The sequence below is a fragment of the Sparus aurata genome, chromosome 14 (assembly GCF_900880675.1).
Source record: "Sparus aurata chromosome 14, fSpaAur1.1, whole genome shotgun sequence".
In the NCBI taxonomy this organism is placed as follows: Eukaryota; Metazoa; Chordata; class Actinopteri; order Spariformes; family Sparidae; genus Sparus; species Sparus aurata.
Window position 1 is genome coordinate 6630387 of NC_044200.1, and position 25474 is coordinate 6655860.

The 25474-nt window shown below is 44.1% G+C and overlaps 1 pseudogene; it reads right to left on the minus strand.

Annotated features, from left to right (window-relative positions):
• The window catches only part of LOC115595926 (NXPE family member 3-like), a 45007-nt pseudogene that overhangs the window by 10833 nt on the left and 8700 nt on the right, over positions 1 to 25474 (minus strand).

The window sequence follows — 25474 nt, forward strand, 5'->3', positions numbered from 1 at the left end:
TCCCGCTATCTCTCCATGTAGACCAGCTTAATGGTACATTTTGAAGAGCTATCCCAGGATTGTTCCATAAAGAAATATTTTTGGGGACTGATATTGACTCACTCAGAATACCTTTCATTTTTCTCCATGTTGTTGCTAAAGTTCTTACTACAAAATTAACAGAGCTGTTTTTATCATTTGAGAATATATACGACAAAAGGTTTTGAGGATAAACGTGTGCATTTTCCACTTGGATCCACTGCTCTTCTATTGTGTTTTTGACTATATGTCATAAGTCAAATGCTTAAGAAGCAAGATAATATAGTTCTAAGTCCGGGTGGTTAAATCCCCCTTTCAGCTTTGGGAGATGTAGAGCTTTCCTTTTAATTCTATGTTTTTTCTTCCCCCTTATAAAGTCTGTAATAATAGAATAAGCTTTATTGAATAGTGTGATAGATAGATAGTGTGTTTTCATTATTTGTGTTAAATAAAAGACTTGAACCTACAGGCTGTCTATTTAATGCTGTACTAATTTTAAAAAGAAAATGACCACGCTCACCTCCACAACAATCAAACTAGCGTCTTCCTCGGCGCATTATCTCTTCCACCTGTCTGTCTCGCTCTTGCGCTAGACCCCCCTCCTGGAGGCCGTTAGCCTGTAAAAATCTATAGATTAGCCACATCATATTATAGGCTGCATGGTTCAAAGCATGGGAAAAAAGTAGCGGCTTATAGTCCGGAAATTACGGTACCAGCTTTCGTTATTAAGTTAATTATCATTCAGAGCTTCATACTGACAGTTTAAAACCTTTTTATGAGACTGAATTATTGAATTGGCTATCTCTTCCCTTCTTCAAGGGTGCCTCCAAGGTAATCCTATGTAAATTGGATCAAATTAAAATGTAATTAAAAAGTGTCACACAGCGGTGAGGTTTTGTCCTATCTTGGTTTTTTGTCTCGTGAATTTCCTGTTTTATTTTGAAAGTCTAACTCCCTTCTCGTTTCAGGTCACTTGCCCTTCCTCATGTGTCCCCGGTCTGACGTCATCCCTGATTCCTGATTGTTTCCACCTGTTCCCCTCTCCCTCGTGTGTTAAATAGTCTGCGTCTTCGTTTGTCTTGTGCCAGAGTGTCTGGTTCCTTCGTGCACCCCAGCCCTTCTTCACAGTCTCGTCTTGCTAAGTATTTGAAATTCATGTTTGATTTTTGTTCTGTAATTCTTGTGCCTCAAGTTGAGTGATTTTTCGTTTGTAATTTTTATAGTACAGCTCAGTTCATAGTTTTCAGTTTAGCCTTTTGCTTTCCTCCCTTTTGGAGTGATTTTGATTTCTTTGTTTCCTTTTTGTTCATAGAGTAGTTCTGTTTTATAGCCTGTGTTTTCCTCCTTGTGAGTGATTTTCTGCTGTAAATTTTGTAGTTTGGTACTTGGTTAGGTTCTAGTTTTTGTACTCCGGTTTGTTGAGTTCCCACCATTGGTGTTGTTTTTTGTTTTTCTTTATTTTCTTTTGTTTCTTTTCTCGCTCTTGTCAGCGTAGTCAGATATAGGTTTCATAGCCTATTTATTTGTCTCTCGGTCTTGAAGCCATACATTTCAGAATAAAAGTCTGTTGAATTTTGATTCTGCCCTGCATCTGAGTCCTCCTTTTAGTCCAGGCCTGACAAAAAGTTATCCCTGATAATCATTAATTATTATTGATGGCCATAAATAACCCAAATTCCCTATACATTTTGCATAAAAGCACAGCAAACCTAATATATTTGACTTAAACTGCATTTATAATGGCAAATATTTGGAAACAATATTCTGAATTCTGACTAATAACAGGATCTAACTCTTTAAGTGGTCCTACTAAAACCAAGCTCTCACCTCCAGGGTCTCGATGTTATGTAGCACAAAGATAAAGACAGCCATAGTCAGAAAGAGGAAGATGGCGGTGTAGTTGACCTTCATGATCAGTTATCACTCTTCGTCTGTGGTTGCAGCGTAGCACTGAGATCAGTTCCCCTGGCGCTGGATTGGAAAATAGAAACAAAGTGAATCCCTTGTCATGCTCAGATTAAGAACTTTATTTGCAAAAAACCTGAACCCAGCTGTGAAATGCTCTCTTTCCAAATGCCTTTTGTAATATAATGAAAATATATGAATACATTTGGATACTGCAGTATTTTACAATCTGATACCACACAATGTAAACTTGGAGTTGGAGCAAGTGCACTGATAACTGTATTAACTCTCACACCACAGATCAGAAATACCTGCTGAATTCCCCGAATATATATACTGCCCAGTGGTGCAACCACCAGCGCTGACGCTGACAGTAACTTGAAAAGGGATTAACAGGTGCAATGAACACCCCAGATCATCTTGTTACAATGCAATGTTCTGCTGTGACAACTTAGGTCCTACTATTCATGTAAATGCGTGCTGATATGCACCAACCACACAAACACAATTTTAGACAAAGTACACCCACACAACAATGGCAGACCCCGATGGCAGGACAATGCACACTGCCATACCAGACAAGATGATCAGTGAAAAAATCAAATTGATCATGTCCACTTGTTCCAGGGGTTCAAACGGTGCCTGTGAAATAGCCTCCAGGACTGCTGGCAGCCCCCATGACAGTGCCATTGTCTTTACTGAAGGTAACTTCTTTCACACCCCCTTCATAAACTGACACACACATGGGTTTTTGTGTGGCAGTCAAAACCCACATGGCAACTTGAAATAACCGCCAAATAAACTGTTATGGTGTAAAACACTTTTTTTACAATAACTTCTGCAGCAATCAATAAAACACCGTCCACTTGCAGTCATATAAAGACCGAGTGGACTGGGCTGAAGCACTATATGAATTGTACCAATTACATTCTGAGGAAGCCCTTCAGCTGTCAGATTTAACCTCTCAGGGGACAAACCTAAAGAGCCAGTCTCTGGCAAGGGTGTAATACTTCCCTGTGTGCTTGCATCAGCAGATCTCTATGAAGTTTTAGAGGGGCTGGCTGAGCTGCCATGAGCTGCCTTAAGTCCACCGAACAGTGCTTTCCTGTCCACTGCGGGGCTATCAAGATTAGTGATAGGCCCTCGTCTCGGACTCTTGCCAGAGTCGCAGATATCAACTTATTATGAGGAAATTCATAAAGCAGAATCCGTGACTACTTGTGTGCTAACATGTCCACTCCCAGCAAAGTTGTCGGATTGTGGAAAGAGGAAAACATGGGACATAGCATCTATGTCCACCTCACGATAATTCTCCTAGATTCTTTTTATCACCTCTGGGTGTAGCTTCAACGATGCATGAAGCAGGTTGATCCTTGAGAGTGAATAAGCCTTGCACTTCATCACCCCCGGTACGTGAGTTGCTCTCAGATAATGAAAATGAGCATAACTACATACAATCAGTCTGTGACGTACTGGGTTTTGCCTGGCAGACCTGGGCCCCTCTGCCTGGTGCTATGTATGACACCACTGTAGTGTTGTCTGACTGGGCTAATACATTGAGGCCCTCCAGCAAAGGAAGGAAGTTCAAGACAATTTATGTGAATAGAGTGGAGTATTCCGCCTGACATTCACTGACCTGCCTTCGTGGGTCTCTCCCCTAGCCTGTCAGGGATGTGTTTGTTGTGACCACTTTTCTGGCTGGTATTACCCCCATTGGCACTCCATGAGTCAGAAGGGCCTGGGCTCTTTCAGTGGCGTAACGTTGCAGCGCATGTCACAGACAGTCCCTGAGGCAGTCTGCAGTGTCTATGATGCTGCGGATTCATGCTATGTGGGGCAATCCAATGCTTAATTCCCCCATATATAAACTGCCCAGTGGTAAAACTATCAGCGCTGACGCTGACAGTAGCTTCTGGCACATTTTGATTGAGATGGATTTCCCTCTATCTAGGTACAAACCTATGAATGTCATCCTCTGCATTAGGACAGTACACGCTTTTCCAAATTTATGCTGAAACCCAGTGTATGTACTTTCTGAGATATCTGTTCAAGGCCCTGAGGTTTAAAATACCCTGGATGCCTCACCCCCTTTCTTTGAGATTATAAAGTATCTTTAATAAAACCCTTCCTGGCTCTGATAAGGCAGGACTAGTCATATGGTACCTTTCACTATCAGAGATTCGATCTCTTCTTGTTAAGGACCTCCCAACTCTGCCTGAGCCTGAGAATAAATTATTCCTTTGAACTGTGGAGGAACGGTAGCAAACTGAAGCCTGTAGCCCTTGTCTAAAGTTCTTAACGCTCATTCTGATTAACGTTAAAAAAACATATTCTTTTGAACATTAAAGGTGAAATATGGAATATGAGCTGAATGTCACCATCTAGTGTCTTAAGATCGTAGTCGCGACAACAAAAAAGTAATTCCAGCAGTCGGGTTGCCAGGTTTTGATGCCGTGGAAATCCTTTACCTGAGTCCATCGAGCGTATGCTTCACCGATATTTACTCTGGTTTTTGCTCTTCTCCGGTCACTCAGCTGCTGGGACAGATAACGCACCGTTCGCTGGGGCTCTGAAGAGCTTGCAGACTCCGCCATTTTACCCAGTGTCAAGCCTAGCTGTGCCAAGCTTTGCCGAGCTTTGCCGAGCATTGCCGAGGTTGCGAAATTGGCAGCCCGCTATGCCGGCCGCTATTTGGCTGGTACAATGTAAACAGGAAGTCACTGACGAACCCGTCAAAATTTCTTAAATTATTTATTTCAGACTAGATATAATTTTTCAAGGAAATGCATTACTTTTTATCTGCGCCCCTCTAAATGCCCCGTGGATGTATTATTTTTGAAAAAATATAGCTTTTAATAAGCATATTACATATTCAACCTTTAACTGCGCACAGTTTGGCTGGTTGCGATAGTTGGGACATCTTTATTATAACATGGCAACATGTCTGACTTGTGAGACATGTGTGTAGAACACTAGTGTCCCTTCGCACTGGGCTCTCTGTCTCTTAAGGGTGGTGGCCCATGCTATGCACGCCGCTGCGAACTGGTTCCACTAAACGTGTCCTTGAGTGGATACAGAGGAGCTCCTTTTTTCCCAGCGGTGCGTCAAATGGCCCTCTTCTTCCTCCTCATCCCAAGTGGAGCTTTGGGGTGTAGTGGCAAATATAAACTGGGTCATGATCATGCATATACATTTATTTGAGAAATACACCTTACAGTTGTATGCTAACAGTGAATATGAGCCTGATGTAAGACCAAGGTCAGATACTCCCTTAATAATAACAGGGCTGGAGTTAGGAGGCAACAGGTGACGCCGCAGCCCACCCAAGGCCAAGATAGAGGCCTGGGTAAGACACTTTGTAGCCATTAGGGAAGATATTAAATAATATCAAGATGATAGTCTCGCGTGATCATGACGAGGGGGGTGGTCCAAGAAGGGGCGTTGGTGACACTGGCCCTCATTTATCAATCTTGCGTGAAAACGGGGGCAGATCTGAGCGCAGAATTGGTCGTACGACAGGACACACGTGTGATTTATGAAACATTCGTATCTGACCAATCTCAGCGTACGAATGAGCGGGTCTTGATAAATGCGGCGGCTGAATTCGATCGTCATTAACATGTTACGCCCTTAAATATTCCTGGTTCGGAGGCCTCGCCCACTGAGGTCAAACATGGAGAGAAGAAACACTGGCAAGAAAATAAACTTTTTCGAGATGGAGCTCGGCATCCTGACATCCGAGGTGGAGCAAAACAAAGATTTGCGTTTTGGCAGTCTGAAAAATGGAATTAAAGGAGGTCATAAAAACGCTGTATGGAAGAGAATAACGGAGGCAGTCAACAGCATTGCCAGAGGAACGGACTCCGGCTGAGGTGACGCAGACGCAGTCGCGTCAGAGCCAGAGCAGAATGGTAACTAACAACCCCCTTTTGCTTGCATTGTAAAATCTATCAAACTCTGACTGTTCACATTTCCTACACATAATTAGGCTTACACATGTTACATGGGTATACATTTTTATTGTATTTTTAAATGCTTCACAGCCAGGCACCAGCATCATGTCGGCCAGGTCTCCTCCCCAGAGCGCGTACCCTCTGGCCCCGGTGCTGCGCCCAGACCAAACATCATCACGGCAGAGGTCCTGGACAGACAAATAGAAATATGCAGTTTATTGGCCCTAAGTTGTCGGCGCAGATGAGGCAACAAATAACACATTAAAAGAAATTAATGAAACTCTAAAAAAGCCTTAATAAAGTCTAAAAATGACTAAATGTTGTCCATTTTCTGTGTTTATTATGCCTTTAGCCAATTCCACCAATAATTCACATTACTGATTAAATACAGCAGAGCATTTGCAAGAGTTTAAGGTATACTTTACGTTTTAAAGGTGATGAATGAGGTCCTGTCTCCTCCGTATAGCCCCCAGTGGAGGCTGTGCTGGCCACTGTTCCATGGGCATTGGCTCATCTGGCTGCGCCGGCACATCGAAGGCACTCACTCCATTCACTAATACAATGTTGTGCAAAACTTGACAGGCCAAAATGATATCTCACACTTTCTCTGGGATATACAGCAGCGTTCCCCCTGCTGGTCCGAGACAGAGCCACCTGCCCTTCAGCAACCCGAAGCAGCTCCACTGTGACCCGTGTGCGTGTGTGCGCACTGTGTCTGCGTTCCTGCTCTGTAGCAGGGTTATTAGGTATTCCATTAATTAGTCACGTTATTGTCACGTAGCCTATCATATTTTATATTACAAAAAAGTGGTAGCCTTTCAGTAAGAATGTGGGCTTTTAAAAAAAAGGTTTTTGTTTTAAGAACCCGTTTTGATCTGATCTAAATATGTGACTGCTTATGCTTAATGACAGCTGAGGTTTGTTATTTTCAGACTCAGCCAGATTTTGCTGTGCTGCACCGCAAATCCACAGACTCAAATTTGCGTACACGATCTCAGACTTGATGTGAGATTTGATCGTAGCTCCCGCTCACGTTCAGATTGATAAATGCCGAAGTTTGCGTGGAAATGGTCGTACGCACGTTTTTCTGTCGTACGTTCGTTTGATAAATGAGGGCCAGTGACCCCAGGTATAAAAGGGGGTGATCCGGGGAGATTTCTCAGTTGTTCGGGGATACCTAATGGATTTATAACTTCTCTTGGAATAAACACCTTTTTGACTGAAGACCTGCTGCCTCGCCTCTGATTTGGACTTAGGCTCTGGAGTAAATTTTGGGACTTAGTCTCTGGAGTGATTTTTGGACTTAGGTTCTGAGCAGTTTCACCTCTGCTCTGAACTTAGGTTCTGAGTGGATTTCTCCTCTGAGTTGGATCTAAAATCTGGGCTGTTTTTCCTTTAATTTGTATTTTAACCTTCAAGTGGATTTACTGGGCCTGATTGTGGAATAATTTGGCGAATAAGGATGGTAGTCTCCCACTACATATTTGGCGAGCCTAGCCGCGGAGGAGAGGCCCGGTACACAGCCTGCGGCGGAGGACCGAGAGGGACCGGATGGCAGATCTCAGGGTCGCCCCACACATTAAGGAATATATTTAAACTTTTTCTTCACCTACCATACACCATTAAGGAATATATTAATACTTTTTCTTCATTTACGAGTGATGCCGTCTACTCCTTCCCGGCCCATAAGTCTCAGGTATTGTCCTAAAACCTCTCCAAAAGAACCTAAAACTAATAATTATGAAGTAAATTGGATTAAATTATTACCATAATTTTGTTATTTCATTTCATTTATTATAAAAATAATACAATAATTTTAATTATTGTAATTATTAGTAAGTTCGGGTTTATAAAAGTAATGACCTAAATTGAGGTATTTAAGACGCGTGGCAGCAGCCTTCAGGTCAAAAACGTGAGTATGTATGATTGATAATTATATATGTATGTTTCAGCCATATTATGTAAAAGTATGATTTAGTCAAGTCAGTCCATGTGCGCACGCAAATTATGTCTGATAATTCATGTTAATGCATAGCCTGCCCTAACCACCTTTTAATGATAAAACAAAGTATGTATGAAGAGAGATGAATAAATGTGAAAAAAATGCTTTTTAACATGTTAATTTGCATGTGGATTTGTATGTGTTTGAGTCTTGGAAGTGGAATAGTGTGGTATATTGTAAAATATGTAACAGTACTGAGAATAATTGCACAAGAAAATTGCACTAAGCTGTTATCTGTTGAAACGAATAGCTCGAGCTGTGAAGAGTAAAGAAAAGGGACAGATCAGCTGAGGATAAAATGTGTGTTGATGTGGGAACAAATTGTTATCGTTGTCTAAGTGTCTTGTCAGTTGTTATTATTGTGTAGAAATCCGGAGAAGTCGTTAATAAGTTGTTATTGTGGTTTAAGATTTAGATGAGAGCTTGTAGCGGCCATGAAGAGGGCCGGAAGAAACTAAGTTTTATCAGATGTCATTGTTGTTTAAAAATCCGAAGAAGTCGGTGATAAAGTGTTATTGTGAAAATCTGAAATTATTATTGTGGTTTGAGAGTAGATTAAGAGGCTGTAGCAGCCCGTGCAGAGGGTTGAGAGAACTACAAGTCTAATCTGCTGTTATTGTTGTTCAAAATCGTCTGAATAAGTCGTTAAATAAGGTGTTATTGTGTTGTGAGATTTGAACAAAGAGCTCATACGACCTGGGGAAAGGGTCAAGAGAACTGGCGGTCTTACGAATAATCGTTTTGCCCTCTCAGGAACGATTTAGACGCGCGAGAAGTTCTGTTTGGCGGAGAAGCCAAAAATCGCTGTGCCCTTTCTGGAGCGATAAAGAGATAATGCGGATCCAAGAACAGCGCCTATGAAAGAGGGCTGTTATAGTGAAACAGCTGTAGAGTAGAATAGAAGAAAATAACATAAGGCCTTTGTAAATATATGTACATAAAAATGTTAAAAATTGAAATATGCATGAATATATGTCATAAAATTGAAGAGTATCGTGTAAATAATAAAAGAATAATTGAGGCAGAACAAGTTAAAGAAGTAAATAAAAGTAGTAAGACGTAGCAGAAAAAGTGTTTTTCTGTTTCTTGACAAAAATACGTAAGTAAAGAGTTAAATTGTTTAAGAGAAAAAGAATAATAATCGGAGGGCCAGAAACCGGAGCAGTCCAGTCCAAAGAGATAACGGCAGCGAGAAGGAAAAATAGAAGATAAAAGTAGCGCAGCGCCAGCTGTGCCAGTCAGCGTCTAATGGAATGGGCAAAATGCACAGTAAGCGACCGACGGGACTGACACCCGTTCAACTAGTAATGTTAAAACACCCAATGCAAAACAGAAAAATCCAGGAATGCATGAAAAGGTGGCACAGAGTATCCTCTGGAGCCACTAAGTGGCCGTTAATAGGGACCTTTGACCTAAAATATTGTGACCGAATAGAGGCTGAATTACGGAGACAAGACCTAAAGAATGATGATAATATGAGAAGTAGATGGGAGAATAGTTAAAAATTATGCTAGAAGTGAGAGAAACAGAGGGCCAGAAGCAGGACACACAAACCAAAAATAGATCAGGGGAGACTTTGAAAACCCCTGGGCTCAGCGCAGAGAACAATAGGGCACTGTCAGGGCGGCTGCAATTTAGACTTCAAAACTTAGACTTAGAGTAGAGAGAAAGCATTAAATCAGTGCTGTGACAAATAAGTAATAAAAAACAATAATATAGGCGGCGGCTGTAGCTCAGCAGGTAGTGCAGGTCGGCTAGTGATCAGAAGGTCGCTTGTTCAAATCCAAGCTCCGGACTGAGCCGAGCTGCATGTCAAAGTGGCGACCTCTGCCATCAGTGAGGGCCCTGCGATGAGCTGGCGACTTGTCCAGGGAGTACCCTGCCTTCGCCCTGAGAGATAACTGCGATTGGCTCCAGTAACAAACCCTGCATACCCATAAAAGGGATAAAGCGGTTACGGACAATAATAATGATGCTAATGATAATAATAATAATAACAATAATAATAATAATAATAATAATAATAGTAATAGTAATAATAATGTCATGACTGTAGATTCTTGTTCCTTGTTTTGTTATCGGTTGTCATGATTTTGTCTTGTGTCTATTTCCATGTCTTTGTATCTCGTCTTGTGTCTTTTGTTTTTCCATGCCCTCATGTGTCCTTTAAGTTCTCCTGTGTATTTTCCTATGTTCCCTCTGGCTCCCTCTGTCTATTCCTTTGTTCCTTTCATGTTCTCATGTGCTCCTCCCCTTCGTTGTCTCACCTGTTGGTCCACCTCACCTGTTCCTCGTCTTGTCATCAGTGTCTGTGTATTTAGTCTCTGTGTTCCCTTCACTCCTTGTCTGGTCATTGTAATTGTCAGCCTCTGTCTCGTCCACGCTCCTGTCCATGTGCCTGCTCCTGTCAGTTCCTTGTTCCCCACGGTATGTGTTCTTTGGTTTTTGCTTTCTGGTTTTTTGATGTTTGAGTTGAACTTTGATTTTTTCTTTGTACTTTGTCCTGCCTTTTAGTTGCTACTTTGTATTACTGTTTTTAGTTGCTACTTTGCCTCTTGCCCCCGTTTTGTCTGTTTGGTGTTCAGCTTTGCAATAAAGCTCGCCTTTTGTTTCCCCCAGCCTTGCCTCTCATGTATAACTGCATTTGGGTCCACCTTCCCCTTATCTTTAGTCTTCCCTTTAACCCCCCACCTGACAGAATAACCAGACCTAAGATAGACCCAGCAGTTAATGGCCACGAAATAATTAAATGCTATTGGGACTTCATGACCAATCCTGCTAGTAGGGCTCGTCAAGTTGCTGCTAGCAAACTTTTCTTCCAGGCCGCAGTCCAAACTCACGCCACAGCCACAGCCACAGCCACAGCCTCAGCCAAGCTACCAGCCTCAGCTAAAGTGTCTCCATTCTGGGGAACCCGCCTGGCCTACAAAGCTCCCCGACCTAGAAAGCGACTTTCTCGGCAGCGGCCTGGCTCCCTGAAGTCAGGCTTTGGGGCCCCAGCCCAAACGCGTGCCTCAGCTCCGGCGTCAGACCATGCCTCAGCTCCGGCCGCAGACCATGCCTCAGCTCCGGCGTCAGACCATGCCTCAGCTCCGGCCACAGACCACGCCTCAGCCACAGTACAGCTACCAGCCCATGCCTCAGCTCGATTCCCAGCTCCTATGTTGGCTGCCCAGCCGATGCCAGCTGCATGGCTGACAACGGTTCCAGCTGGCCCTCAGTTGGCGGACCGGCCGACACCTGCCAGTGGCCTTCAGTCGGCAGGCCCGGTCGACACCTGCCAGTGGCCTTCAGTCGGCGGCCCGGTCGACACCTGCCAGTGGCCTTCAGTCGGCGGCCCGGTCGACACCTGCCAGTGGCCTTCAGTCGGCGGCCCGGTCGACACCTGCCAGTGGCCTTCAGTCGGCGGCCCGGTCGACACCTGCCAGTGGCCTTCAGTCGGCGGCCCGGTCGACACCTGCCAGTGGCCTTCAGTCGGCGGCCCGGTCGACACCTGCCAGTGGCCTTCAGTCGGCGGACCCGATGGCGCCTGTACCTGCCAGCGGCCTTCAGCCGTCCCTGCTCCTCGGTCGGAGGACCGGCCGAGACCCGTCCCTGCTCCTCGGTCGGAGGACCGGCCGAGGCCCGTCCCTGCTCCTCGGTCGGAGGACCGGCCGAGGCCCGTCCCTGCTCCTCGGTCGGAGGACCGGCCGAGACCCGTCCCTGCTCCTCGGTCGGAGGCCCGGCCGAGGCCCACGCCAAGTCCTGTCCCTGCTCCTCGGTCGGAGGACCGGCCGAGGCCCACGCCAAGTCCTGAGCCTGCTCCTCGGTCGGAGGCCCGTCCTGCTCCTGCTCAGAGTCCAGTGCCAAGTCCTCGGTCAGAGGTCTGGCCGAGTCCCACGCCAAGTCCTGTTCCTTGTCCTGTCCCTGCACCTCAGTCGGAGGACCGGCCGAGGCCCACGCCAATTCCTGTGCCTGCTCCTTGGTCGGAGGCCCGGCCGAGGACTGCTCCTGCTCCGAGTCCGGTGCCAAGTCCTCGGTCGGAGGCCCGGCCGAGTCCCACGCCAAGTCCTGTCCCAGCACCTCGGTCGGAGGACCGGCCGAGGCCTGTCCCAGCACCTCAATCGGAGGACTGGCCGAGTCCCACGCCAAGTCCAGTCCAAGCACCTCGGTCGGAGGCCCGGCCGAGTCCCACGCCAAGTCCTGCGTCTGCTCCTCGGTCGGAGGACCGGCCGAGGCCAGTACCAAGTCCCGCGCCAAGTCCAGTGCCAGCTCCCCGGTTGGAGGCCCAGCTGAGGTCATCTGCTGCCAGCGACCGTTCATCAGCTCCCAGGCTACCAGCTCCCAGCAAACCTCTGTCGGTGGTCCGGCCAAGACCCAGGAGATATTCCCAGCCAGCGGTCCAGCCTCAAGAGCGTCTTCGTCTTCGCCGCCGGCCTTCAGTGGGTCCCAGCCCACGCCTTCGCCGCCGGCCTCCAGTGGGTCCCAGCCCACACCTTCGCCGCCGGCCTCCAGTGGGTCCCAGCCCACGTCTTTGTCGCCGGCCTCCAGAGCGCCTACGTCTTCGTCCCCGGCCTCAAGTGGGTCCCAGTCCACGTCCCCGGCCTCAAGTGGGTCCCAGTCCACGTCCCCGGCCTCAAGTGGGTCCCAGTCCACGTCCCCGGCCTCAAGTGGGTCCCAGTCCACGTCCCCGGCCTCAAGTGGGTCACAGTCCTCGTCCCCGGCCTCCAGAGCGCCTACGTCTTCGTCCCCGGCCTCAAGTGGGTCCCAGTCCTCGTCCCCGGCCTCAAGTGGGTCCCAGTCCTCGCCTCCACCCTCCTGTTTGTTTGGACCTTGGCCCTCCTCCAGACCCCCTCCACCCTCCCAGCCTCACTTGGACTTATGTTTTGAGGGACATCTTGGAGCTGTCCCTTGAGGGGGGGGGGGGGGGGGGGGTACTGTCATGACTGTAGATTCTTGTTCCTTGTTTTGTTATCGGTTGTCATGATTTTGTCTTGTGTCTATTTCCATGTCTTTGTATCTTGTCTTGTGTCTTTTGTTTTTCCATGCCCTCATGTGTCCTTTAAGTTCTCCTGTGTATTTTCCTATGTTCCCTCTGGCTCCCTCTGTCTATTCCTTTGTTCCTTTCATGTTCTCATGTGCTCCTCCCCTTCGTTGTCTCACCTGTTGGTCCACCTCACCTGTTCCTCGTCTTGTCATCAGTGTCTGTGTATTTAGTCTCTGTGTTCCCTTCACTCCTTGTCTGGTCATTGTAATTGTCAGCCTCTGTCTCGTCCACGCTCCTGTCCATGTGCCTGCTCCTGTCAGTTCCTTGTTCCCCACGGTATGTGTTCTTTGCTTTCTGGTTTTTTGATGTTTGAGTTGAACTTTGATTTTTTCTTTGTACTTTGTCCTGCCTTTTAGTTGCTACTTTGTATTACTGTTTTTAGTTGCTACTTTGCCTCTTGCCCCCGTTTTGTCTGTTTGGTGTTCAGCTTTGCAATAAAGCTCGCCTTTTGTTTCCCCCAGCCTTGCCTCTCATGTATAACTGCATTTGGGTCCACCTTCCCCTTATCTTTAGTCTTCCCTTTAACCCCCCACCTGACAAATAATAGTTCATAAACAATAAGAGAAAAGTAAATAAGAGAATAGTAAATAATAAACAGAAGTGTAATGAAAACAACTGATAATTATAGACAAAATAGAATTATATAATATGATAATAAGTTAAGTGATGAGGATAAAGTGGTGGGTGATAACACAGATACAAGCATGAAAATAAAATATTTAATAATTACTGATTATTTCGCCACTGAACAGGACATAGAAACTCAAGGTGTCGGAACGCATTTTTGGCTTGAACAAACATATTTTGATGAGGAAATTGGACATTAGCAAACTGAACAAGAAATTAGTCTAAAGTTGTGGCATTTGACTTAAGTTGGTAATACATACTTTTCCATTCAGTAATCAATGTGCTGTAAAGAATATGATCAGGATGTGAGAGGAGTAGGAGAGCCTCCCTTTTGGTGTGTCAGAAAGTCATATGAGGGGCAATTATCTCTACATGAGGGGTTACAGGAAGGTAGATAAGATGAAATTTACTGTCCTAATAAAACATCAGGGGGTCATCGCTCTGAGAAGGAGTAAGATATGAGTTTTCATAAAAGCATGTGACCTCCACTCTGTTGTAGTTAAGTCAGTTACATTTAGCGGACTAGAGCGCTCCATGCAGCATGTATTAAAGAGATCTGATTTATCACATGGAGTCTAACATTCTTTGGAGAACTAGAAACTCTCCACCCCACAAAAGAGTTCTAGATAATCCTTATAGATTAGTAAGAAATTAAATAGGAGTGATTTGTGCAAACGTGATAATAGGTAACATAATAATATACTGCATATAATAGAAAGAAAATATGATCCAATATGAGCTACTGTAATAATGATATGATACAGTACAGTATTATATGAGGCCCCACTACAATAAAATGAGCGTATGAGTGAAACTATATATATATGAAATAAGCATAAAGGATAAACTTTGTGGTGACATTCAGTGACTACTATATCGCCTGTATACTACAGGGGTGCGTTGCTCGGAACGAATGTGTCATACAAACCAACTGGCTGTTACCCAAAGTTAGTGTGTGCTATGATGAGAGCCAACCCTATGCTTGTATGGGAAGATCAGAGAAATTGTGAATTTTGTGTGAATGATAAGCCCATTGAAAGTTTAAGCACACCTGTCCCAGTGAGTCAGTTGAGAACATAAGAAACAAAACCGGGAAATTATAAGCTCTGTCTAACCCTCTTGCAGGCTCTGCTGAATTAAGAGCAGACAAATGGGGAAAAATGTGGTTAAAAATGTTCAACTTTGGCACTATGTCACCCATGGGGTGTTTCTAGTGAAAGGCAAATTAAGCACAGAATGTTTAAGATAGTGTAAAAAGATAAAAGGAAAGCAGGGAAGGAAAAAGATAGACTGACAAAGTTGTTTTTTTGTTTTAAATTTAATCAGTAGTGGGACTGAATCAGTAATGGGAAAATAGAGTTTGAGTAACAAAAAGTATAAACAATGTAGAATTAGGAATAGACCTCCTCCCTGCTGTCTCCACACCTACAACCCTTCTTTCAACAACACCTTCTCCACAAGAGGTCAGGCATCCCAGGATGACTCTAGGAAGGAGGGGAACCAATACACCCTGACTGTTCCGCCCTCTTTCTACCTTCTAAAATGAGTCACAAATTAACCTTGCTTCTCCAAAAAAAAAAGCCTTTTTCTCCGCTAGCAGCTTCTATTGACTACTGGGTGCGGAGTTGAGATCACTGAGGGGATGATGTTCCCCGACCCCGTGCCGGAGCAAACAAGGAAGCAGACTGTCATTGAGATCCAGAAGTGTTTTGTACACAGGCCATGTCAGCCAAACGAGTTGAAGGAGGCTACAGAGGAATCACCTGACACAAAGACTGGAGTCAGGTGGGCCACAGAGTCCTGGACAAAGATGGCAGGCACTACACAACAGCCAGAGGAAAAGGAGACTGGGTCTGCATCAAGTTATCAAGGAAAGTGCAACAGCACTGACCAGAAGACTGATGCTGCAAAAGGAAGGTTATGGGAGCCCTGGGTGTAATCATCAAGAAGGGAGAGATCCAGAGGAATCCTGGCCACATGCACCAGCTCAAGGTGTCTGTTCATTTTCCAGGATCCCAGGATCTTGACACAGCCAAAGGAGACAGCAGAGGTCAGAGGTCAGAGCTTTGAGCAGCACATAGACAGGAGACACACACACACACACACACACACACACACACACACACACACACACACACACACACACACACACAGAAACACAAACACGCACACACACACGAAGAGGGAAACACTGATTGACTGTTATAGGCTAAGCTTTGCTTTCTGGCAGTATTTGATAGTGTTAGGGCTCTAAGCAAGTCTGATTTTTAGAAATATAAAAGATTCACATTCTGTTGTTATCCAGTAAGAAAAATATCCACTCATCCCTAGGGCTGTAAAGGTCATTGCTCATTTATCAGTGTGCCATTGTTGAATCCCTCATTTCACCATGTACCTCCCCCATCTTGCCTGAAAGTAAACCAAAATGGGGGGAGGAGATTTTTAAAATACTTTAAGGTCATAAATTAAGATGTTATAACACTAATGACTGTGGGTTTTCAGTTACTGATTTAACAAATGCATATTCTAGCATTCCTGTTCATCCTGACTCACAGTTCAAGGTTGCTTTCACTATCAATGGTAAACTTTGTACATGGATGTGGATGCCATAGAGTTTTCTTCTCCAATCCAACTTTGTTCCAAAATTGCAAATGAAAACAAACAATTGCCTTATTGGATTTAGCAGGCCAGTGTTGTCCATAGATTAAGCATTTTTTTTTTCCTTCCATTCATTTTTTTCATTCTTTTAGGCCTCCCAGACCATAGACATCCCTTAAAGAAAAAAAAAAAATCATGGAAATAAGACACATTTCTGAAAAGGAGTGGTTTATTTAAAAAATGTAACCCCATGGTGGCGAATAGTGATTAATAGATCGTTAATTAAGACAACCTTCCACCACAAAGAGCGCAATTGTGAAATTATCAAAGGGCTGTAGTAGCTGCCAAAAAGTTATGACCATAGCTGATATAATCATGTGTCCTCAAACTGTTCATGTTCTGCATGCTGTGTCATTTAACCTCAGAAAACCAAAAAAGAACAAATAATTAAATATATTGCAGATAGGCGCAGTTTACCTGCGGAGTTTTAATGCAAGACACTCCAACTGGTAAGCACCCTTTAGCACACAACAGCACCAAGTTAGATAACATTTGAGGCTGGTCTGCCTCCCTGTTGCCAGGGACTTGCAGCAGCAGCTTTTGCTTTCAGAAAGCCTCAGCAACAACCATAGGACACATAGCCTTACTGTAACGTCTCACCAGATACATGCCCTGTTTGTGCTTACACAAGCTAGGTTATGAAGTTGTGCTATCAGCATCAACTGAACATCCAATGTTGCAATTCAGTTAATCCTGCAACATGGATGATACCGCCACATGACTGCCTTCAAGACACAAATGTGTTTCTGAAACCACGTGAAGATTTGCATAATTAACCAATAACAACATATCACTCTTAGTTTGTAGATGGGTCCTGCCTCGCGACAAGCAACAACGCAGGTTACCCCATCGTACAGTTGCTGCCAGACGATACATTTACCACAGTCCAAACAATCTATCTTGCCCAACCATGCTCAGCACAGCTTGCAGAAATAAAAGCTTTTTAACTGTAGCAAGCAAATTGGCAGAAGGCAAGCAGTTAAATGTATACACAGACCGACATTATGCACACACAGTGTGTAATATACACAGAAATATCTGGAAACAGAGAGGTTTTCTCAGAGCGGATGGCACATCAGTAACGCATGGAGCAGCCATCTTAACACAATTTGAAGCATTCATCTATCAGGTGTATCAGCTATTATCAAATGTGCGTCACACCAAAAGAGCAGTTCCCTGATAGCCAAAGGAAAAAGCCTGGCCGATGAGGCCGCTGAGCAAGCTGAAACCAGTATATGTGTTTGACCGTTGATTGCAGCCGAAAACTGTGAACCACTCACCACTTTACCGTCCTTGATAGCAGCCCAGAATGAGGCTGGCATGTACGTATATAATGTAACAGTTAGTGTGGTTAATACAAGGTGCTATTAAAACCACTCAAGAAGACTCTCAGAAAAGTTTATGACGTAAAAGTCATTTGTGATGTGCAAATATAGTAGATAAAACTTTAGCAGAATATGATGTTTGTGCAAACCATAATGTGAGGAAAGCATTTCGTGCTGCAAAATTATGCAAAGAAGTGTTCGTGTGATTTGGTTTGCCGGAGTGCATGAATTCTGATAACGAGTCATCTTTTGATAGAGATAAAGATTAAAGTAGGAGTTTGAGACCATGGACTTCCGAAAATAAAGACAATTCAGGCAATTCAGGTATTTGTAAGACAGGGAAATGCAGATTAAAATGCAGCCTTAAGTCCATGGACAGCAAACATTGGATAAATAATCTAAAATCAAAGTAAATTAAGGTCTAAATAAAAGGAGATGTAAGAATAACGCATGCAAGGACCAAAACTGCAGAAAAGTACAATCTGAACTGAAATAAACAACAATAAAAGTTAGTTGTTAACAAAAATCGAAGATCAACAAAAAAGTTTCAGTAAAATCAATAATAAATGTTCGAGCATTCTTATGGGGGTTTAATAAAGTTCAAAAGTAGTGTATGCAGTTGTTGACTATGTGTTGTCAACTACCTGTGTCCTGACTGTGTGTTGAAAAATCTGCTGGAAAGATTTGTGTTTTCTAAAATAAATTGTGCTATTTCGCAATGTTGTGTGATTTTATGCTGATGTAACTGTCAAGGTGTTAGAGACATTTTGCTGTTCTAAAGAGCTTTGTGTTGCTGTCAAGTAGTCAAACGGTGTGAAGGTTATTAGACAAACTTGATAGTTCTGGTCTAAAACGTGTGTGCTAAAGATATATTAGTATTTGGTGTGATTTATGAGATTGTTGTTTATGCATGTGTTGTTTTTGGCTTATGAATACTATTCGCGCAGGCTAAGAGTTTCTAAATGCTAAATGGATGAGGACTTGTATTACTTTAAGAGCGGGTTCCTATCTCGCTGGTGGCTGAAAAGTTGTGTTTCAAACTGCAGCTCCATTGCTCCTCCCCTGGTGTGTGTGAGAGGGGGATCCGAGAGCCCCCACCGCTCTACTGCACGTCCGGTGTGACGTAATCGCCCTCCCTTTCTCTCCTCACTGTCGGCTGTGTCCGAGCTCAGTGAACTTTTCTTTTTTGTACAGCAAGGTTTTGTTGTGGTTTTTCAAGCTCCTTCCAGCATGCTGTCTCATTAGCGGTTGTTGTCTGAAGTGAATGCCTATATGCCAGTGATAAATACATTTATTTGATGATTACATATAAGCTGCTATTTCAAATATTATAACCAATTGTGTTGCAAATACAATTTAAGCCAAGTTAATATTCAAGTAAACGCTATGATCTGTTTTTTTTTTTTTTTTCTCTAAGTACAGGGTGTGAACTGAAGAAGGCTGTTGTGCATCAAGTAGTATTTGACCAACCTACTCTGTTGCCCAAATGGTGTGTTCATAGATAAGAAATTTAAAGCTGATATTAGAACTGAAACAGGTAAAGTACTAATTGAAAATACTGCAATCCTTTAAAAAAGCGTATATATAAAGTGTCTGTGTTGATTGCATTATGATTTTCACATCAAGGTTCACATACCTGTTACAGAAGAAGTAAAATCATCATTTGAACAACAGAAGCATCAAGCATCTAATAAAAACATACATATAAAGTGTCCACAGTGACAAGGTTCAGTAGAATGTGCCAATGGTGCATTAAAAACTAAAATAGCCAAAATCATGGCTGATTTAATGGTAAACTCACCTGGGAAGATGCTTTTGCCATTAGCACTAATCTCTATGCGCTTGCAAACTAACAGACTAACCCATCTAACCCTGCATGAAATGCTCACTGGACGCCCAATGCCACTGCCACAGTGCAGGGGCCCTATAGAGGGATCACTGCTTCAGCAGCTGAAGCGAAATTTGGGGGACTATTTACAGGGTTTAACTCAAATCCACAGACTTGTCTTCCAACAGGTGAAAGACTGATAGTAGTGTCGGAGAGGCTGCAGAGGATGGTGCCCTCAGCACAACCACGGGCAGTGACACCCCGGAAAGTGCACGTGCAGGACTGTCCGGCCTGCAAGACATACACCACCCGCCCACGCCTGAATTCAGGCCAGAGTCGGAGTGTTCTCTGACTCAGATTAAGTCCTAATGACATGCGCCACTATTATTACACCACATGTTAATTGTGTACTTGCCATAGTCACCTTAAAAAAAATAGGAGAACTACTACATCTTCTGTATGTAAAAAACTGATACATATGATTATGCACTTGCCACCGACAGCACAATAGCTAACGTTCCAGGCAAACATTGGGTGGGACTACCCCGCACCACTGACTGCCAAGAGAAGGAATGGTGACATTACAGGTAATATGCACAGGCACGTCATGCCAGGACACAGAAACAAATCAGGAAATGACAACAATAGATGCCAGTAGATGGATTTGACTAATGAGTAAGCGGAAAAAAAAAAAAAAAAAAAGAGATTTGTCCAAACTAAGAACTGCACAGTGGGACTCAGACATGTTTCAGCAGTGGATAACCTACTCAGTTGAACCAGTGCACAAAGCACAGAAAAGACAGACAGTATTGCATGTTACAACGCCAAAAGAATACCACTGCTCATGCCACTGCCAGGAAGTCACAGAGGTGACTGTCCAGATATGTCAACATGTTTTGCTATTTGTGCCATGCAAATGGCACAGAAATTGGATGAATGGAGTTCCAACTCTCAAATATGCCCATATCGAATTTAAAGAACGACAGCTATGCCACCTGTGGTATGTAAACTTGATAAACTAATCTTCCTTTTCTGTGTAGCACGAGGAGCGGAGTTGGAGTATGTAACCCAAGGAAATACAACCACCATGACGGATGTGGTGCGGCTGGTGAAGTGCAGCAACGACACCTGGTATCCAGCCACCAATGGGGGCAATGCTACCACCATGAAATATGTGTGAATCCAGCCCAGCAAGCCTGAACGCTGAGGGAGAGAGAGGACAGTGTCGCAAAGAGGCTCACACCACAAGGCAGGAGGGCTCAATGATTAGCCCAACTAAGACTATAGGATGAGCTCACCGTAGATGATGTGGGAAGGCTGAATTTTCAATCAGAGCTGCAATCCTTTCACCATATATCCTGGCCTAAAGCTTATGTCCTATGCCCTGGTTTTCCACAGCAGCCAGGAAGTCATCAACATCATGGATGGAGGACAAAATGTAACTTGGTCAACGTGCCGACAAGGCTGCAAGCCTGGCTAAAGTTGCTGTCCACTCCTGGACTTCCAGCAATTGTACAGTGATCTTTTGTATTCAACACAGTTGTGTGAGATTAAATGTTGTAAATGTGTTGTGATGTTGTGAGTGTTTGATAAAGGTAAGCGGGCACTCATTTGTGAAAGCCATGTCAGAAAGCTGAGTGCCGTAAAAAGCACGAGAAAGGTATTAAACCAGTGTGGTTTACAAGAAACCAGTAAGTTCATAGGGGCTCTGGTGGAGTGTTGGCCTCAGGGCCGCCACACTAACCAAGGGAACACCACAGGTAACATGTAACTAAGGCTATCAAATCACCCAAGTGTGTCGTATAAGTCCAGCTGCTAAGATTGAATAGAGCTCTTACCTTTCTTTATCTAATTGGATCAATGGGTGGAAAATAAATAAATAAATAAATGAATAAATAAAAAATACCAGAAGAAAAAAATGTTTCACAAAAACAAAAGGTGGTGTAGGTGTTTCATGTCAATGATCTGATAATTACTGATCAAGTGTTCGTTGAACCGACCTAAGAAGGATTACCTTTGCAAGGTACGTCTAGATAATATTCTAATCCATAGAGTTTAAAGAATTTGTCTATGTAATCTTATGCTTTTCTTTAAATTTTCTTAAAATTCTATGCTATATCCACATGAGCACAAGTTACCTTATTATGCATGCTTAAAACACAAATCTAGAAGTGTTGAGTGATGTCATTCACCAAGAGTTCGAAGCACTTCCCTATGGGTTGATACTCATTATCAGTCTTGTAGGGGGTTGCATTTATATTGTTTGAAACTATATATATTATGTTTTATCTACAATATACTTATACTATTGTGTATATTATTGTGTATTGTAACGATGATAAGATGATTGTACTCCCTGATGTTAAAGTTTGAAGTGTTGGTCCTTTTTTCAAGGACCAAAGGGGGGACTGTAGTGGCAAATATAAACTGGGTCATGATCATGCATATACATTTATTTGAGAAATACACCTTACAGTTGTGTGCTAACAGTGAATATGAGCCTGATGTAAGACCAAGGTCAGATACTCAATAACAGGGCTGGAGTTAGGAGGCAACAGGTGACGCCGCAGCCCACCCAAGGCCAAGATAGAGGCCTGGGTAAGACACTTTGTAGCCATTAGGGAAGATATTAAATAATATTAAGATGATAGTCTCGCGTGATCATGACGAGGGGGGTGGTCCAAGAAGGGGCGTTGGTGACACTGACCCCAGGTATAAAAGGGGGTGATCCGGGGAGATTTCTCAGTTGTTCGGGGATACCTAATGGATTTATAACTTCTCTTGGAATAAACACCTTTTTGACTGAAGACCTGCTGCCTCGCCTCTGATTTGGACTTAGACTCTGGAGTGATTTTTGGACTTAGGTTCTGAGCAGTTTCACCTCTGCTCTGAAGTTAGGTTCTGAGTGGATTTCTCCTCTGAGTTGGATCTAAAATCTGGGCTGTTTTTCCTTTAATTTGTATTTTAACCTTCAAGTGGATTTACTGGGCCTGATTGTGGAATGATTTGACGGATAAGGATGGTAGTCTCCCACTACAGGGGGAGGTCTGCAGTGCAGGCTTGCTCAATAGAACTTTGGAGATCCTGATGCCAGGCGAGGGGTCTGTCACCATCTGTGCAAATGTCTGTTGAGGGAGTCCCGCAGTGCTCGGCAGAGCCTTTCTGGGCAGTCATAGCCACATCTCTTCTGCATTGAGCCAAAGAGACCTTGTGGAACAGCATCCACTTGTGGGTGAGGTTGTTGAGGATTAACCACCTTGCTCTCTCTTATAGCATCATCAAGCCAATTGATTATACTGGCCCAGACAGCAACTTAACAGAGGTTAAGGCAAGGTCAGTGACTATGCAGATCTCTTCCCACACCTTTGTGCCTTGCTTCGCTGTCATTTCTTCCTCCATTTCTGCCTGAGGAGCGAGGGTGCATTTAGGGATTGGACAGTGAGGACCATATAGCATCTAGCTCATTTAGGAGTTCTGGGAAGATGGGAAGCAGCTGTTTCCCTGTCTTCTTTATGTTGGGTAGCGTGTTTCCATCAAAACAAGAGCGGTTGTCTGAGCTTGCACAGCGAGCCATTGGATTTTCAGCTTTGCAGCCGCACGTTAACACCCCTCCTGCATGTCCAAATCCATTGCAGCTAGTGGCAAAGCTTTCCTGTGCTGATCATTGTCTGCAGCTGTGGGCTTCACAGCCTAACCTGATGGCACAGGAAGAGTCGTCATTCTTGTCGGTAGAGACTAGCCGCTCCAAGTCTCCATCGAACCTGCTGTCCATAACATCCAGAAGCGGATGCGCTAGCCAGGTAGACTACAGCTGCCTGAGTGCACCCAGGACACCCAGACAAGATGCACTCAGGGTGCAGAGTGTTACATTGTAATATCTTATTACCACATGGACAGGTTCGCGCCTGCTGCTTATCTTCTGACTGTGATAGTGGCCGTCAATATTTGTGGCAAAGCTAATTAGCCTGTTGTTAACTGAGTCATATAAACAGCTAGAGCTACAGTTATGTACCATTAGCTTTACATGTGTACCTTACTTTTAAAGCAGGGAGGTAAAATTAAATGCACTGATCCCACCTCTTTTGCAGAGCAGCTTAACACATTCTACAGCAGGTTTGATAATTCACAACACCCATTGGGAGATAAGACCCCCAGCACTCCCAACACTCCCATCACTCCCAGCCCCTCATACACATCAGTTACAATAGAGAAAAATAAAGTGGTCCAATTTCTGTCCAGAGTGAACCCACAGAAATCATCAGGCCCAGACAAACTACATGGTCGAGTTCTCAAGGAATGTGCCACTCAACTTGGGGATGTCATGACTCAGCTCTTCCAGCTGCTTTTGGACTCAGGTTTTGTTCCTCATGCATGGAAAAAATCCACCATCATTCCAATTCCCAAGACCACAAAAGCTATGGCCCCCAAAGACTACAGACCAGTGGCTTTGACATCTGTTCTGTGCAAGTGCATGGAACGGGTGGTGTGTGACCTGCTGACCTCCTCAGTCGCAGTCAAACTGGACCCACTCCAGTTTGCCTATAAAGCAAAGCGAGGGGTGGAAGACGCCTGCCTGACACTCTTGGACGCTGTTACCAAAAACTTGGACCACACTCACTCATGTTCCAGGATTTTATTTATGGACTTCTCCTCGGCTTTTAACACAGTCAACACGAACATCTTATCAGACTGCCTCACTGAACTACAGGTCAACCCGGTACTGGTCAAATGGATCAGAGACTTTCTACAGGACAGATCACAGCATGTAACGGTCAATGGAAAAATATCCACCAACATTATCATAAACACAGGGGTCCCACAAGGTTGTGTCTTATCACCCATTCTTTTCTCCATCTACACAAACAAGATAACCTGCAACATGGACAATATGACACTTTTTAAATATGCTGATGACATGGCCTTGGTGGCTCACCTGACAGACTCTAATAGCCTAACAGCATATCACCAACAGGTGGACTCACTCATCACTCTCATTGAGGAGAGCTTCTTAGAGCTTAACATCTCTAAGACGAAGGAGCTGTGTTGCTGCAGGAGAGTGACACCAGGTGACTCCGCCCAACCACTACTGCAGCCACTGAAGATCAAAGGGCAGGAGGTGGAGCAGGTGGAGGCGTTCAGGTATCTGGGCATTGAGGTGGACAGAACACTGTCCTTCTCTGTCCACACTGAACACACCTACAAAAAGGCACAACAACGTCTCTTCTTGCTGAGGAAATTGAGGAGTTTTAATGTGAGCAAAGACATTTTAACAGTCGTTTACAGATCACTCATCGAGTCAGTCCTCACTTACAACATCTCATCCTGGTACACCTTTCTTTCCGTCAGAGACAAATCCAAACTGTCACGCATCATCAAACACGCAAGTAAAATAACAGGCACCACACAGTCCTCCATCTCAGACCTCCACACACAGGCAGTCAGACGCAAAGCCACCTCCATCATACACGACCCTTCACATCCACTCCACAACTCATTCCAACTCCTTCCTTCAGGCCGTCGCTACAGGGTCCCACTAGCCAGGACAAACTTAGTGAAAAAATCATTCGTCCCATCCGCCATCAACATCATCAACAATGCACTATAAAATCCTTTTAAAATCCTCATTCTGTATTGCACGTATGCACTGTATTTATTTATTTTATTTTTATTATGTTGCTGTTTTTATGTTGACTGCACATCTGTGAACACGTCAAAGACGAATTTCCACTGCTTTTTGCAGGGGACAATAAAGTTTTTCTGATTCTGATTCTGATTCTGAATGCGGTATAAAGCTCAGTATTGTTAATGCTTGACTAGTGGGTTTAGGAATAAATATTTCTGCTCTTCTTTCGGGAAACAGTGATGTGGCTCTGTGTTAACATTGGCCCTGGGAAAGTATTGTGACTTTATGTACTAATGTTTAACTGACTATGGTATTGCTACCTAGCCTGTGGGGAGTATGGCTACTTTCCCTAGTTCTTTGGCTAGCGCCAAATGTTTTTGCAACTCCAAATGCTAGCTTGAGGCAGACAACTAGAATTGCTCCTAGCTGGCTGCCAAGTTTGAGTTGCCCTACCGACCCAACAGCGTCCCAGAACAAAGTGTTCAAAAAACTGAGGTAGTCACTTGTGT